The sequence below is a fragment of the Triticum dicoccoides genome, chromosome 7B (assembly GCF_002162155.2).
Source record: "Triticum dicoccoides isolate Atlit2015 ecotype Zavitan chromosome 7B, WEW_v2.0, whole genome shotgun sequence".
Lineage (NCBI taxonomy): Eukaryota > Viridiplantae > Streptophyta > Magnoliopsida > Poales > Poaceae > Triticum > Triticum dicoccoides.
In genome coordinates, this window is record NC_041393.1 from 320,071,628 (window position 1) to 320,086,431 (window position 14,804).

Below are 14,804 nucleotides of genomic sequence, written 5' to 3' on the forward strand. Positions count from 1 at the left end.
TGTCGATGGTGTTAGAGCTATCAACCCCAGGGGCGGTGGCCCTCCTAGTCTCCTCGCAAGCTACCCCAGCAAGGAGCTTGCCGGGGGCCTTGCAGGTCGCCTCAGCGAGGCTTGTTGCCGGGCGTGGCCCTGCTTGCCTCTTGCTGCTTGTTACCTTGAGTGTCTGTTCTGACATTCATTGTTCCTGTCCTACCTCCTATCGTCCTCCTCTTCTTCACCATGCCCTGCCATGGGCGTGGCTGCGACCGTCCGTGCACAAGTAAGGGGTACAGGAGTACCCATACTTTTGTACACCGACAGGAGCCCCCGGGCCTGGGCCACACATAAACGCAAGGCGTAGTTGGGCCAGGCCCAAAGCAGTGCACGGGCGGGCGTGGCAGAGGTGAACCACCACGGTCTTTCTGGCAGTTGCGCTTCCCCACGACCCGCGTTGAGCGCGTGACGTGGGGGTCATGCGTGGGATGGCGTCAGCATGCTCGCGTCATCTCGCGGTCGATAGCAAAGAGGTGGCCCGTGCTTCCCTTATTTAAAAAGGAAGGAATCTGCAGGGGCGCTACTCATTTACTAAGTGGACTCGGGTCGCAGCCTGCATGGTGCCGCACCCCATGATCACGGGGTGGCAATCGGTCATCCCACCTGTCCTCATGCCCTCTCCTGCTTCGCCACGTACCCTCCATGCGTTGGGAAGGGCAGGCAGCGGGCGTGGAGGACGTGGGCATTAATGCCGAGGCAGGGAATCAGGCATTCATGGATTGGGGGAGCGGGCTGGTTCCAATTCCCCATGCTTCAAGAAGCTGCATTGGCCGTGCGAGGCTGCCGCCCCTTGGGCTGGGTGGCCAGGCTCCAGCACTGCTCTTCTATAAAAGGGGAGTGGGGCGGCGCTTCTTCGCACTCGCTCTCTTCCCTTCCTCTTTCTTACCATCTTCCTCCCATTCACCATGGTGAAAGGGCGCGCTAGCGCTTCAACGGCGACAACGAGGGCTTCTGCTCGACAATGCATCCCTCCTCCCTCGGAGCCTCCTGCGGCGGAGCCCGCCGTGAGGGCGAGAGGAAGGGGATGGGGCTGAGGTCGTCGCGGTGCTCGGGGAGGAGGCGGACGGGGCGGCGTACCCGCTACGCTCCCGTCGGCGGCCCCTCCTCCGATGGGCGGCCACATTGGGGACCAACCCTATGAGTTCTTCATCAGGCTTCATAAGCATGTGTGTAGTCGCCTCCGGCTTCCGACTCCGTTCGCTTGGGTGATGGAGGAGGAGGCCCCGCGGGCCTTGAGGCTTCACATGATGGACTGCGGGAACAACAACATGTGGGCTGATGTTGACTTTCCCTGCCCTCACATCATGTATCTTCGTTAGGGATGGAAGACCTTCGCACGTGCCCACAGCTTGACGGAGGGGCATATTCTCTATTTTAAGTTAATGGAGAACGGCCTGCTCTCCGTCAAGGTCTTCGGGAACTCCGGAATTCGCCTAGGGTGCTGCGTGGAGAGATCCACTGACGACGAAAGCTCCTCCTCGATCAACAGTGGCGAGGAGGACAGCGCGAGCAACGACGACGGTAGCGGGCGGGAGGGCGACGACTCCGACTCCGGTTGACCGCCAGTGGCCGCACAATCGCGTGGCCTGCTCCCTCCCCCTGCAACATGCATTGTCGGGGGCCTCGTCCTGCTGTCCCTGGTGATAGTGGTTGGCAGGCCTCCTTGTTAAGCTCTCCATCGCCCAGTTCCCCATGCTCGTTACCTTGCGCGGTCTGCCGTTCCTGGAGAGGAATGGGGCAAGAACGGGGATTACGGGACACTTAGCTTTTTCTTAATTTGTAGGCACTTGCCAAATCTTAACTTTCTAGGAAATGTACTCTACCGAGCCCATGCTTATGTTCTGTAATATTTGTACTAGCATTAGCATATCAATGAAAAAGATGAGCTATTGCCGGGTACTCATGCACGTGTACCCTCGTCCGGAGGAAAAATGCCCCTTTAATGAAAAATAAATGAGTCTCCCCGGTAAGCCACCTTGCCGACGCTCCTGTGCCTGCCGGAGAATCACATTTGCAAGGTTACAGGCGTAGGGTCCAACCCCCTGCTAAACTCTTCTTTTGCCCATGATTATTGCAATTACCCCAACCGAAGCAACATTCGAGTCGGGGATGGGAGCACCCAAGTCTAGATAGAGTGGCGAGGTTTTCCAATGCGCAAGTCACAAATTACAAACATGAATAGGCATGGGAGGAACTTTATCTAATTAAGTTGTTGATGGAGACGCTGCGCCAAGCTGTGGGCGTGGCTGTGACCGTCCGTGCACAAGTAAGGGGTACAGGAGTACCCATACTTTTGTACACCGACACTTTACTAGTTCCTTAATACAAGATCTCCATGACTAAACTCATTAGTAACTTGCTTGCAAACTTTTCATAGTGTTGTATTACCAAGAAGGCCTAGAGATGTCTCTTTGTTTTATGAAATGACAAATCCCAGTCTCGATCCATGCAACCCATGATAGAGGCGAGGGGCCCAATCTTTCGATGAGATGTTAACTATCGATCTGGTGGAGTCAAGTTTGATGATCTGACTAAGAACATGCAACAATATTGCGGCTTAGCAATCGCTAAACCAATCTCCTGAGGTTACTGATGATGCCTTCACACGACCAGCCTGACCACGAAGGTCTATTCCTGCATGCAATCGAAAAACAAGCAAGAATATGATAATGCAATCTGAATATTGCAAATATATATGAAGTATTGATAAAAGTGGGGATTTGAAAGCAGCTTTGATACCACTTCATAGAGGTGAGGGTCCCGATCTTTCAATGAGATGATAACTATGGATTTGGTGGAGATGACTTTGACGATCCAACTCAAACATGCACCACATTGTGCCTTAGCAATTGCTAAACAAATCTCCTCAGGTTACTGACGATGCCTGTCAACATGGACCGACGATCTATAGGGTTGCTCAACCCCTTTGTGGTTCGGTGAGGGGGTGCACTAAACACAAAGAGCAAGAACAATAGGAGGCGATGCAGTCTTTTACCCAGGTTCGGGCCGCTGGGAAGCGTAAAACCCTACTCCTACTTTGGTGTATAGGATGAGTGTGAGCATAAGTACACGGAGTGCTCTCTCCCGGCAGGGCACAAGGAGAGGGCTGCTACACAGGTATGTATGCTTGAGGTTGTTATGGGTTCGAACCCTTGTAAAGGTTGCCCTGACCCTCCTTTTATAGCTCAAGGGGTTACCACAATGGCAAAAGGGTCACTACATGGTGATTCGATAGCAACAGTGCTATCATACCTAACTCTGCTGGTGAGGACAAAAAACATTAAATGCATCACTAGGTGTCGTGAGGAGGAGAAGCCCCGACAAGGATGCAACACTGCTTGCCCAACTAACTTCTATTAGCTTGACACACCATTTGGACGGGTGTCTATAAAAGTAATCTTCATTTCGGTGAGCCGCCATGTGCCCGATAAGCCCCACCAAACTACCTACGGGCTTGACACCTCATCGATGGGTGACTATCTGCTCGGTGAGGTGGAGCGGTGGTGTTTGGTGAAGTCTTGCCGGGTCTGGCATTTGCCAGGCCTTTGCCTTGCCAGCTCAGCCTTGCCGGTAGGGGTCACTTCTAATGCTTCCTCATGTAGCTTGTCTTGGTCTTCTTGATGCGCTTCTTGATCTCTCAAAGAGCTGCTTATTTTGATTTGGAAATCTTTGTTGAGAATTTATCCTGCCGGAGGAGCTGCTACTTGTCTATGCATAAGTCAGGGTATTACATGCCAATGTTTAGTACACCAACAGGAGCCCCCGGGCCTTGGTCACACATGCTACCGAGCATCGTTGGGCGAGGCCCAAACAATGCACAGACAAGCGGTGTTAAATTTGTCTTAAAGTGATACATGTTCTTTTGAAATCTTCTTTGCTTTTTCATTAATCTAAACTTGGGCTAGCCCCCAGCCTTCTTCTAGTTTTGTTATCGCCTTGGCGGCATTTCAGCGCCTGCGTCAAAAAACTGGGGGTGCGTATGCACGTGGGTTGCCACTAGGTTTAGTGTCACGCCCAATATGCTAATTTCGAAATTGGTCCAGATCTGAATAAACCTTATGTTCAAGTAGTTAAACAGCAAGTTAAAATGCACCATGATGATCTACACGAAATTCTAGTCAAGTTACATATAAAGTTCATTTAATTCGGAGCTACAACCTAGAAGATATGAGCAAAACAAGTTAAACATGGCATTATGCAAAATACATTCAAACATCGAGCAAACACTCTCAAAACATGGATGCAACATGATAAGATGAAACTACATGCAAAATCAAGCAAGTTTCATATAGTGCATGCCCAAAACGGAGCAACGGTGCAACATATACACTCCAAACAAGATATAACAACAATCTGCCAAAAACAGCAAGTAGGCACTTTGGAAACATCAAAACAACATGCTACAGGAATTATATGAGCACAAACTTGACATGCACTTCATTTACAGATAACATGGTTCAAAAATCATCAATGTTCAGGTTCATAGGCATCAAGATTAAACCAATGTGATCAATGCAAACTGCAACTTTATAACACATGGACATATACATGAGCAAAATTAATATGATGACATGCTGGAGGCATGAAACAAAGATGCTACAGCAACTATACATAGCAACCAAGGGAATGGCATCTAAGTACACATAACAAAGAGAAAATAACATCATGGCATCATATACATATGGCTCATGGATTAGTGGGAACCAACATGACAAGATTGACTGTTACAACAGTTTCAGCAAGTGTAAAACAACAACATTATCATGGCATATTTGCAAGCATGAAACAGAGGCATATGACATCCAAAATTAGCAAACATGGCATGTGAACAAAGTACTAATAGCATACTTCAAAACCTGTAACTGGAGCATCTCCAGAATAGGCATGTATCAACTAATATTAAGCTCACAACTTGGCATCATGAAGTTAACAGAAATCTGGAACATTATATAAGCATGTTCATGGCAACAAACATATGAAACACACGACATCAACGAAACTAAATGGAAGGCATCTGGAGCATCGGTCTCGGGGCGTCACATTTAGCCCGGCAGTCCCATGGTCACACATGGCTTGGGGTAACCGCCATCTCTGTCATCATTCCTGTCGGATTCAGGGCTCCGCGGACCCAAGAAAGGTTCAAACTCTAGGGCATGTATGAAGAACTCAACCTCTCCAGCCAACCGACCCGTCGCCCCACGGCCTAGCTCGATGAACAAGAAAGGAGATGGACACGCTAGTTTACCCAGGTTCAGGCCACCTTCTCCTGCTTTGTGGTGGATTAGCCTCGCAGGGGGCTGAGAATGAACAAGTACAAGGGATGAACAACCTAGCGAGGTCTGCTCTCGTGAGTCGAGGGGTTCAGACGATCTGGTTGCCGATCTCCTTCTATGGTGGTGCCTAACCTATACTTATAGTGGCCTCAGTCTTCTTCCCCCAAAATTTAGGCAGGAAGGGATCCCGTAGTGGCCAATTTGAAAGGGGACAAGTAGTACATCTTATCCTGACAAAAGGTGGTCTTCTACTGCAAAGCTTCTGGTCATGACGCCGTGGTGGGCTCAGCGATGACATCCGTCCTTGCGGTCTTGGTCTCGTTGCACCGGAGTGGAAACCTTTGCGTGATTCCTTGGGAACCCACGCATGCGCTTGCCTCCTTAGCACCAAAGACGAAACTGTCTTCTCTGCGCCCGCTGGCGCCTGCCTGGCCTTGGTCGTCATGGCTTGCGTCACCGCAACCTCATGAGGTTGGGCACTTGCATAGGAATCTCTGCTCCTCATGAGCAACCTAGGGAGGCCGCTCCCCTAGGAGGTCTTGGCGTCGTTTCCCTCATGAGGCTCGACCCCTCGCGAGAGTCTTGTCTTGGCGATGTTGTAGATGGGCCGTACCAGGCCATCGATGGAGCCATGCCATGGGCTGCACGTAGGCAAGTCTGGGTACCCTGGTTCCCAGAACACCGACAGTAGCCCCCGGGCCCAAGGCGCGCTCGGACTTGGCTTCGAGGTGAAGCCAAAGGGCAAGGGCGGAGCGCCGCGGGCCCCAATCGTGACACGGGGCTAACCCAGTGTAGGCCAATCTTTCATGATTGGAGTGGATTCCGTCAAAGAACACGATGAACACGGGGAAGAACAGAGAGAAATCACAAGAGCAAACACTCAAGAACAAGTCCAATCACACATCCACTAGACAATCAAACACACAAGATCCATAAGGTACATGAACAACAAAGGAAAAATACAAGGTAGAGTTCATCCCAAATCCAAAGGAGATGGGGGCTTGAATCCTAGAAGGATCTTCCCACAAAGGGGGGCTTGAATCCCTCGGGATCTTCTCACATGGAGGTCTTGAACTCCATGGGAGTGGTCTCTCTCTCTCTCTCTCTCTCTCAAGAGTAGAGGAAGGTAGGAGCAAAGCTCACATACAAATGAGCTATCACTTTGCTAACCCTAGAACGAAGGAGGGGGATGAGTATATATAGTGGTAGTCACGAAGGGGTAAGTGAGGGGCGAAAGGGTACATGGGCTTCGGCCCGAGTGTCTGCGTGCAGGCAGGGCCGGAAGTTCCGGGCAGGTTCCGGCCGGGTTCTGGGCTATCCAGAGAGTTGGCGTGCTCAGGGCTAGTCTGAACTCCTGGGGGCGGAGGCTCCGGGCAGGCCGGAAGGTCCGGGGACCGGAAGTTTCGGGCAGAGGCCGGAAGTTCTGGGCTTTCCAGAAGCTTGCCCAAGCTTCTTCTTCCTTCTCTTCCACGCTTCCCTCGCGGATGGTGTAGTTGTTCATTGGCGCTTGCACTCCTCCTCATCATCCGTGAAGCTCCGAAAATACCTATGCATGCACACGGGTGGAGTGTCAAGTAGTATACCATCCTCGAAGGGGTCAAGTGAGCACGTGGGTAAAGGAGATGATTCACCTTTATGTATGTGAAGTAGATGTTGCGCGTGTCACTTGCCAAACAGGCTCTTGACATGGTGATGTCCATAGGATGCTCCGCATCATCCCCCCCTGGGAAAGATCCGACCTCGGATCGAAAACCAAATCACCATGGGAAAGAGATGGCTTCGCCATGTAGAAGTGGACGTTCACAAAGTACTCATCATCTAGAAGCTTGAAATAGGCACTCTCCAATGTCGCACCGTCATGTGGTTCCTTCAAAAGGAGCAAGGACAACAAACACTTGAAAAAACAAATGTAGTTAGCGTTAGTGCAAAACCAATCATTCAAGAGGTGATTCACCCAACAAGTGTTGTCATCAAGCATAGTATATGGTGTGACAAAGGATTGTGGCATGTCATGGAAGCATATGAATTGAGCACAATCAAGGGCATCATGGAAACAATCATGCAAATGGGAGGTGGAGATGCTAATATGTTTGACAAGAGAATAATCATCTACCTCAAGATCATAGCAAATATGCATAAAGCACTTGACAAATGGTCGATGGTAGGCATAAGAATCATTCACAACACCAAATAGAATTAAGTGTCTAAACATATGGGTCAAGTGCAAGACAATCCAAGCATAACGTGCATTGGGTGTAGTGAATATAGTGTGGCACTCAACACAATAGAAAGAGCAATTTTTCGGCATGTGTTAGGCAACCAAGTCAATCATGTGACAAGCAATGGGACATGGCATATGTGAATAAATGATATTGGTGCAACCAACCATATGATAGTAGCAAATAGTCCAAGAATTGGATGCTACACACAAGGCATATATGTCATGAGGCATGGAAATGCGAAAATGACAAGTCGAAACAAGATCTCTAACATGTGCACAAATGGTGCAAGCAACACAAGTAGTATGATCCTCAATATCCATGCTCAAGTGGGATGTCACCTTGAAGGCGTGTCCTTGTGCATTCTTCACAATGCCGAAGTGGTAGGAAATGTAGTGTAGAAGCAAGTCGTGGTAGAATGTTTTAGGCTCGCTCTCAAGAGCTCGAATGGTCAACTCACGTGAAGTGGAAGTCGACATGAAGTCCAAGTATCCTCCACATGCACACAACAAAACAAAGAACGTATGCGCATGGTAGATAACCACATCATCCATCATGATGGTTCTCTTCTCTTGCACATAACCATTAGTAGCACAAGTGCATGAAAAATATGATGCAACAATGGCGATATTCATGGCACTAGGTATATGGTGCAAATAAGTAAGGCAAGCATGCTTCACAAGTAAGATGTCAAAATCTCCAAATATATGCGAGAAAGCTATGGGGGCAATCTCATTATCAAGACTAAAGGCATTGTTGCACTCAATACATGGCAAATCATCTAGCATGAGAGAGGCAACATATGGAGAGATATGACAAGAAGCAATAACAATCATGTGCAAAGCATGTAGATGGTTGTCATCAACCGCATTAAATGAGCAAGTATGAATCATGGGTGATGCAACACAAGCAAGCATACCAATCATGTCGTGCAAACTAGTGGAGCGAAGATGTGACACACCAGAGGAAATCATGGCAATCATGTCATGTGAGAAAATAATAGATATAGGCAATGTACATGACATATCGAAGCACGAACACAAATCATGGTCAAAGTATCATCATAGGAATGGGTCACAAAAAGAGCATGGCAATAACAAGTGATATCTCCACCAAACTTGCAAATACACACACAAGTATGAGAATCAATCGGCATGTGTAAAAGCATGGGTCACAAATGCATGGTAAAGGCATAGGAATGAGCATATCATGCGAAATGAACATGATAAGATGGGCATAGAATATGTAATGGACAATAACCCATAACCATGTGAGGGCCATGTAGAAGAAATGCATGAAGTCTTTGCGCGAAGGGAATGGTGGTAAGGACAATGCACGGGGTCCCAAGTCATCGAGCTTGTTTTGTCAACTCGTGGGATTGCGAGGTTGACAAGTATTCATGTGTACCTACACAAAAGAGACACAAACCAAAGAAATTGTGTGCGTGGTAAATGTACACATCATCCATCATGATGTGTATTTGCACATGTGAGTTAGCACAAGATAAGCATCTCTCAAAGAAATTTGATGCATGGTACAAGAACATGTCATCCATCATGAAAGAATAGTTGTTATGTAGGACACGATGGGGACATAAATGGAGCATACTAGCATATGGCACATCAATATCATGTTCATTCATGGGGAGCATATTGTGCACACAAGCATGGGAATCACGCAATGGATCAGATGGATCAAAATCTCCTAAAGTGTATGAGGAAACTATGGGGGTCTCCTCATGAGCAAAATTGGGAACATCATATGGAGAAAATGGACAACATCCAAAATAATGCATATCCGAAGCTAGGTGGTCATGGCATGGCATATGAGATAAATGATGCAAAGGGAGCATGTCAGTATCATCGCAAGAAAAGCAAATGCCAATAACCATGGACTTGTCATCTATGCCATTTGTGCAAATTGGGTTTATTTTAATGGCATATGAATAGTCACTACGATGAGATTGCAAATATGACATATGGTTGATCTCACGCATAGCATATGACAAGTCAAGCGGATTGTCAAACATGATGTGACCTAAAGAATTGTCACAAGAAATCCTATGTAGCATGGCATCATAACTAATAGACTCCACATGAGAATCATCATACTCATCATAAATGGGCAAATCATCGCATGGGGAAATCATACTAGCATGAAGCATGGTACTAGGTGGACTAACATCATGCAAGCAATCAATGTCAGGAATGTCCACTAGTGGGACTAGAGCATCACCATCACCTATGTTACCGTTTTCATTCCACTCAAGTGGTGTAGGTTAGGTGGGAAAGACCAAATGGTGGTCATCTTCATCTTGATGGAACCATGTGGGGGGTGCATCATATTCCACCATGGCCATCGTCTTGTCCAAAGGAAGGACGAAGTCGTCGCGAATCAGCTCGTCATCATAGATGGGACCTAGCACCAAATGAGAAGACACAACAGAGGTAGAGGTCAAGTCGTTAGTGTTGAAATTGGCCTCACAAGACCTATGAACTATCTCACTCTCTCTATGTGGTGATTCGTTCACTCCCTCAAAGTGGGTGCACTCAAACTCACATATGGTGGAGTCACTCATCTCACTCAAGTGGTGGGGGTTGTGGCTCTCCTCACATGGGAATTGGGGCAACTCATCATATATGTGGCTAGTGGTGAAGTCACTCTCACTCTCAATATGGTGGCACAAGTCACTCAAGTCATCATGCATCGCCGTGGTTGAAGGGAAAATCCCATGCTCAACCATCTCGTCACCGTCGTCGTGGATGAAGGCCGAAGATGGCACATCATCACTCTCGCCTCCTAAGAAGGAAGCATCATCCTTGCTCGTCACCAGGTCACATGCCTCGAACTTAGTCCTTGAAGGTCTCCATAGTCGTACTTGTCGCTGCACCGTCTTGAAAAAGTGTCGAGGTAGACTCGACATCATCAATGCCACAAAGAGGGATGGCAGTGAAGTCAAACATGGGAGCATCGTCCTGGAGCTCATCGGGCTTGGACATCTTGGTGGTACTATCCTCATGCTCGTTATCATGGAGCTTGGTCGTCTTGAAGTGTGCTTGGGTTGGAGAAGCCTTGGCCCTCATAAGTTCTTGTTCCGCCTTGAGAGCACCAATGTAGTTGTCGTCGAGGGACTTGTAGTTCTCGAGGAAGATAGTCTTGGAGATGTTGTTGTGCAATCCCATCATGAAGTGGAACTTCATCGAAATGGGGTCGTCCACACTGGCTCGTCGCAAGGCATTCTTTATCTCCTTGAAGTACACGTCGATGGACTTGGATCCTTGGATGGCATTCTCCAATTGGCATAGAAGTTGTTCCATGTAGGTTGGAGGCACGAACTCTCGCCGCATAGCTCTCTTCGCCTTGGGCCAACTCATGTCGTAACTCTCCGAAGGTGTGTGGAGCCACCATGTCGACGCGTAGTCGTGGAAGTTTCTTGTGGCGCACTTCACTTGATCTTCGGGAGGAACTTGATGTAGCTTGAGGTAGTCGTCCATCAAGCGCTCCCACTCGAGATACCCCTCGGGTTCTAGAGTCCCATAGAAAGGAATCATGTGGTTGTTGTAGAGGCTATAGTAGCTCATGGAAGTCGTGGACTTGAGCTTGGGGAGCTTCTCTTGAGTTTAGTCTTGAGGTACTTGTAGGCGAAGATGCCTTGAAGTCGCTTGGTGAAGATGCCAAGGGAGATGGGGAAGTTGTCGAGCGGTTGTTGGTGTTGAGCTCTTAACCTTCACATGCTTATCGGTGGTGGTGTCGATGTCGATGTGATCTTGCCGTAGATGGTAGCTCGGAAGCATGTGCACTTGAGCGTCTTCTCGAAGATGAGGACGATCTCTTGTAGGACTTGATGAGGGCTTTGATCTCCTCCATTTGAGCTTGCATCTTGGCGACGAAGTTGTTTTTCGTGGCATCAAACTCGTCGTCGTTGTTGTAGACCGAAAGAGGTGTGCTTTGCCTATCCATCGCAAGACTCGAGAAAAGGTGAGTAGGAAATGAGATAAACAATACCAAGTTACCTTTTCCCAAAGTTGAGGATGTATCCTGTTTCACTCAATGTGAAATAAAAGAATAGTGTAATTGGTACCGGACTTGTTCACTCACACCTTGGGCACATCGATAGCTTCAAAAAGAGCCAAAGAACATTCCAATCGGAGTTCGGAGCGAAAAGTTGTGATGAAAACGGTGAAAGAGGCTGATGCTGAAAATTTGTGTAAAGTCTCTGCTTAGGCCGGAAGTTACGGGCCTAGGTCCGGAAGTTCCAGGGGGGGTCCGGAAGTTTAGGGGGTCATGGAATTTCTTCCGGGACGAACCCTAAATTCTGGATATGAGAACGGAAGCGGAAAAACACAATTTCTCGGGGTAAAATTGAGAAGGTTTTGTGGATGGAAAGTGGGGAAACTTGGGGAGATGCTAGATCCACTTGAAACCAAGCAAATCCATGGATCAAATTCAAGAAAACATCATCAAACCAACAAATCACAAAAAATGGGGCTATTTTTTGGTGGGAATTTTCAAATTTAGGACAAAATCACACAAAACAAGGCTAGAAAACGATTGGGGAGGCTCCAAATTCATGATCAACGTGGCTCGGTATACCATATGATATGGGGCTAACCCGGTGTAGGTAGATATTTTACGATTGGAGTGGATTCCCTCAAACAACACGATGAACACGGGGAAGACGGAGAGAAATCACAAGGGGAAACACTCAAGAACAAGTCCAATCACACATCCACTAGAAACACACAAGATCCACAAGGTACATGAACAACAAAGGGAAAAATACAAGGTAGAGTTCATCCCAAATCCAAAGGAGATGGGGGCTTGAATCCTAGAAGGATCTTCCCACAAAGGGGGCTTGAATCCCTCGGGATCTTCTCACATGGAGGTCTTGAACTCCATGGGAGTGGTCTCTCTCTCTCTCTCAAGAGTAGAGGAAGGTAGGAGCAAAGCTCACATACAAATGAGCTATCACTTTGCTAAACCTAGAACGGAGGAGGGGGATGAGTATATATAGTGGTAGTCACGAAGGGGTAAGGAGGGGCGAAAGGGTACATGGGATTCAGCCCGAGTGTCTGCGCGTAAGTAGGGCTGGAAGTTCTGGGCAGGGATGGAAGTTCCGGGCTTCAGAAGTTCTGGCCAAGTTCTAGCCGGGTTCCGGGCTATCTAGAGAGTTGGCGCACTCGGATCTAGTCTGGACTCAGGGGGGCGGAGGTTTCGGGCAGGCCGGAAGGTCCGGGCAGGCTGGAAGGTCTGGGGCTCGTAAGTTCTAGGCACAGGCCGGAAGTTCCGGGCTTTCCAGAAGCTTGTACAAGCTTCTTCTTCCTTCTCTTCCACGATTCCCTCGCGGATGGTGTAGTTGTTCCTTGGCGCTTGCACTCCTCCTCGTCATCCGTGAAGCTTCGATAATGCCTACGCATGCACATGGGTGGAGTGTAAAGTAGTATACCATCCTCGAAGGGGTCAAGTGAGCACATGTAAAGGAGATGATTCACCTTTATGTATGTGAAGTAGATGTCATGCGTGTCACTTGCTAAACAGGCTCTTGACATGGTGATGTCCATAGGATGCTCCACATCAAATCGCCTGCGGGGCAGGCTGACACGTGGCGCCTGATGGGAGGTGGGCGCCTCCACTTCCCCATGCTGCCTCGGCAACTGCCTGACTTGACAACTGCCTGGCGTACGCAGCCCAGCCATCATTGCCTTGCTGCGCGCCTGCCTTCTGCTCCTCCTCCTCCTCCTTGCGGTCTTGCGTCTTCTTCGCCAAACTCTGCGTCGGCTCCAATTCACCTCACTGCCATGGCTCCCAAGAAGAAGGAGGGGAAGACCCATGTAGCTGCGGAGCCCTCACCGGGGCCGAAACCAGCGCTGGACCGGTCCATGATGATCAACCAGGAGGGGCAGGACAAGGTCCGGCAAGCCCTAGTCGCTTATTCCAACGAGTGGAAGGCGACGATGGTCTTGCTTGCCTCCCGGACCTTAGCTGATATGGAGGCCACCAAAATCCCTCTTCATCCCCACGCTCTCTTTGCCGGTCTGCTACCTCCGTTCTCCAATTTTTTTCAACGCCGTGCTCTCGCATTACCGGATCCACGCGCTGCATCATCCTGGATCCACCATTCTCCTCTCTGCTTTTGCCTTCTTGTGCGAGGCCTTCGTGGGCATTGCCACGTCTGTGGCCTTGCTCCGCCATTTCTCCTCGCTCCACTTGGTCGACAACGGGCACCACTCGGGGTGCGTGTCACTTCAGGCGATGTCCGCAACCACGGGCTCTGGCATCGACTTCATGCTCCACCCGGACACAAGGGGGTTCTGGAAGCAGTGGGTGTATGTGGACGCCACCGTGTGCAGCCCCCTGCTCCTCATCCCATCAGCGCCGGCGGAGCCGAGCTCCAGCTGGGGTCACGCGGAGCTCGCGACCCGCGGCTCGTGCGCGTCCTGTCCAGGCTGGCCCAGGTGAAGGAGGTGGGGGTGACGATGGCGATGGAGGCAAGGGAGTTCATGCGGCGATGCGTCACCCCGCTTCAACGCCATTCTCGTCTGACTTGGGCTTTTACCGGCCCCGCAGACGACATGAGGCTCCAGTGGCCCCCGCTTCCTTTCGGCACCCTGCGCGAAGTGGTCTGCGCCTGACCAGCATAGAACCCACCATGCTCCCCCCGGGTGGGTTCCCTCTCTATGATCACCCGCAGGGGGTGCCTTTGCCGCGAAGATGCCGCGCTTTGACGAGTAGGGGCTGCTTCCGAGGGCCACGAGGGGCCTTGCGATAACCCCCTCTTGGTGACTCCCACGCACGGAGGCCCCTAGGTGCACACTCGCGAGTTGTTCATGGGGGAGCGGGCACCGCTCGTCGCTCCTGGGGTGGCTGCTGAAGAGCAGGCACCACCATGTGCTCCTGAGGTGGCCGCTGAAGGGCATGCTCCACCACGTGCTCCTGAGGTGGCCGCTGAAGAGCGGGTGCCACCACATGCTCCTGAGGTGGCCACTAAGGAGCAGGCGCCTGCGGACGCCGCCGCCGCCTTCACCACGGAAGGCCACGTGCCGACCCACAACGTGTCCCCTCTCGGTCTCAGGGCATCCCACAAGAGGAAGGGGTTTGGGAGCTGCCGCGGCCCTGTCTAGAGGTCCTGAAAAAGAGGAAGTGGATAGCCGTGGATGAGTAAGTACCTTGCCTTCCTTGACTCTCGCATATCGCGTCTTCTTATGACTTTTGCCCCTCAGGATCTCTTCCGTTGCGGAGGCGAGTGCATCCCAAGCATGACCTCCAGAGGCCCCCGGCC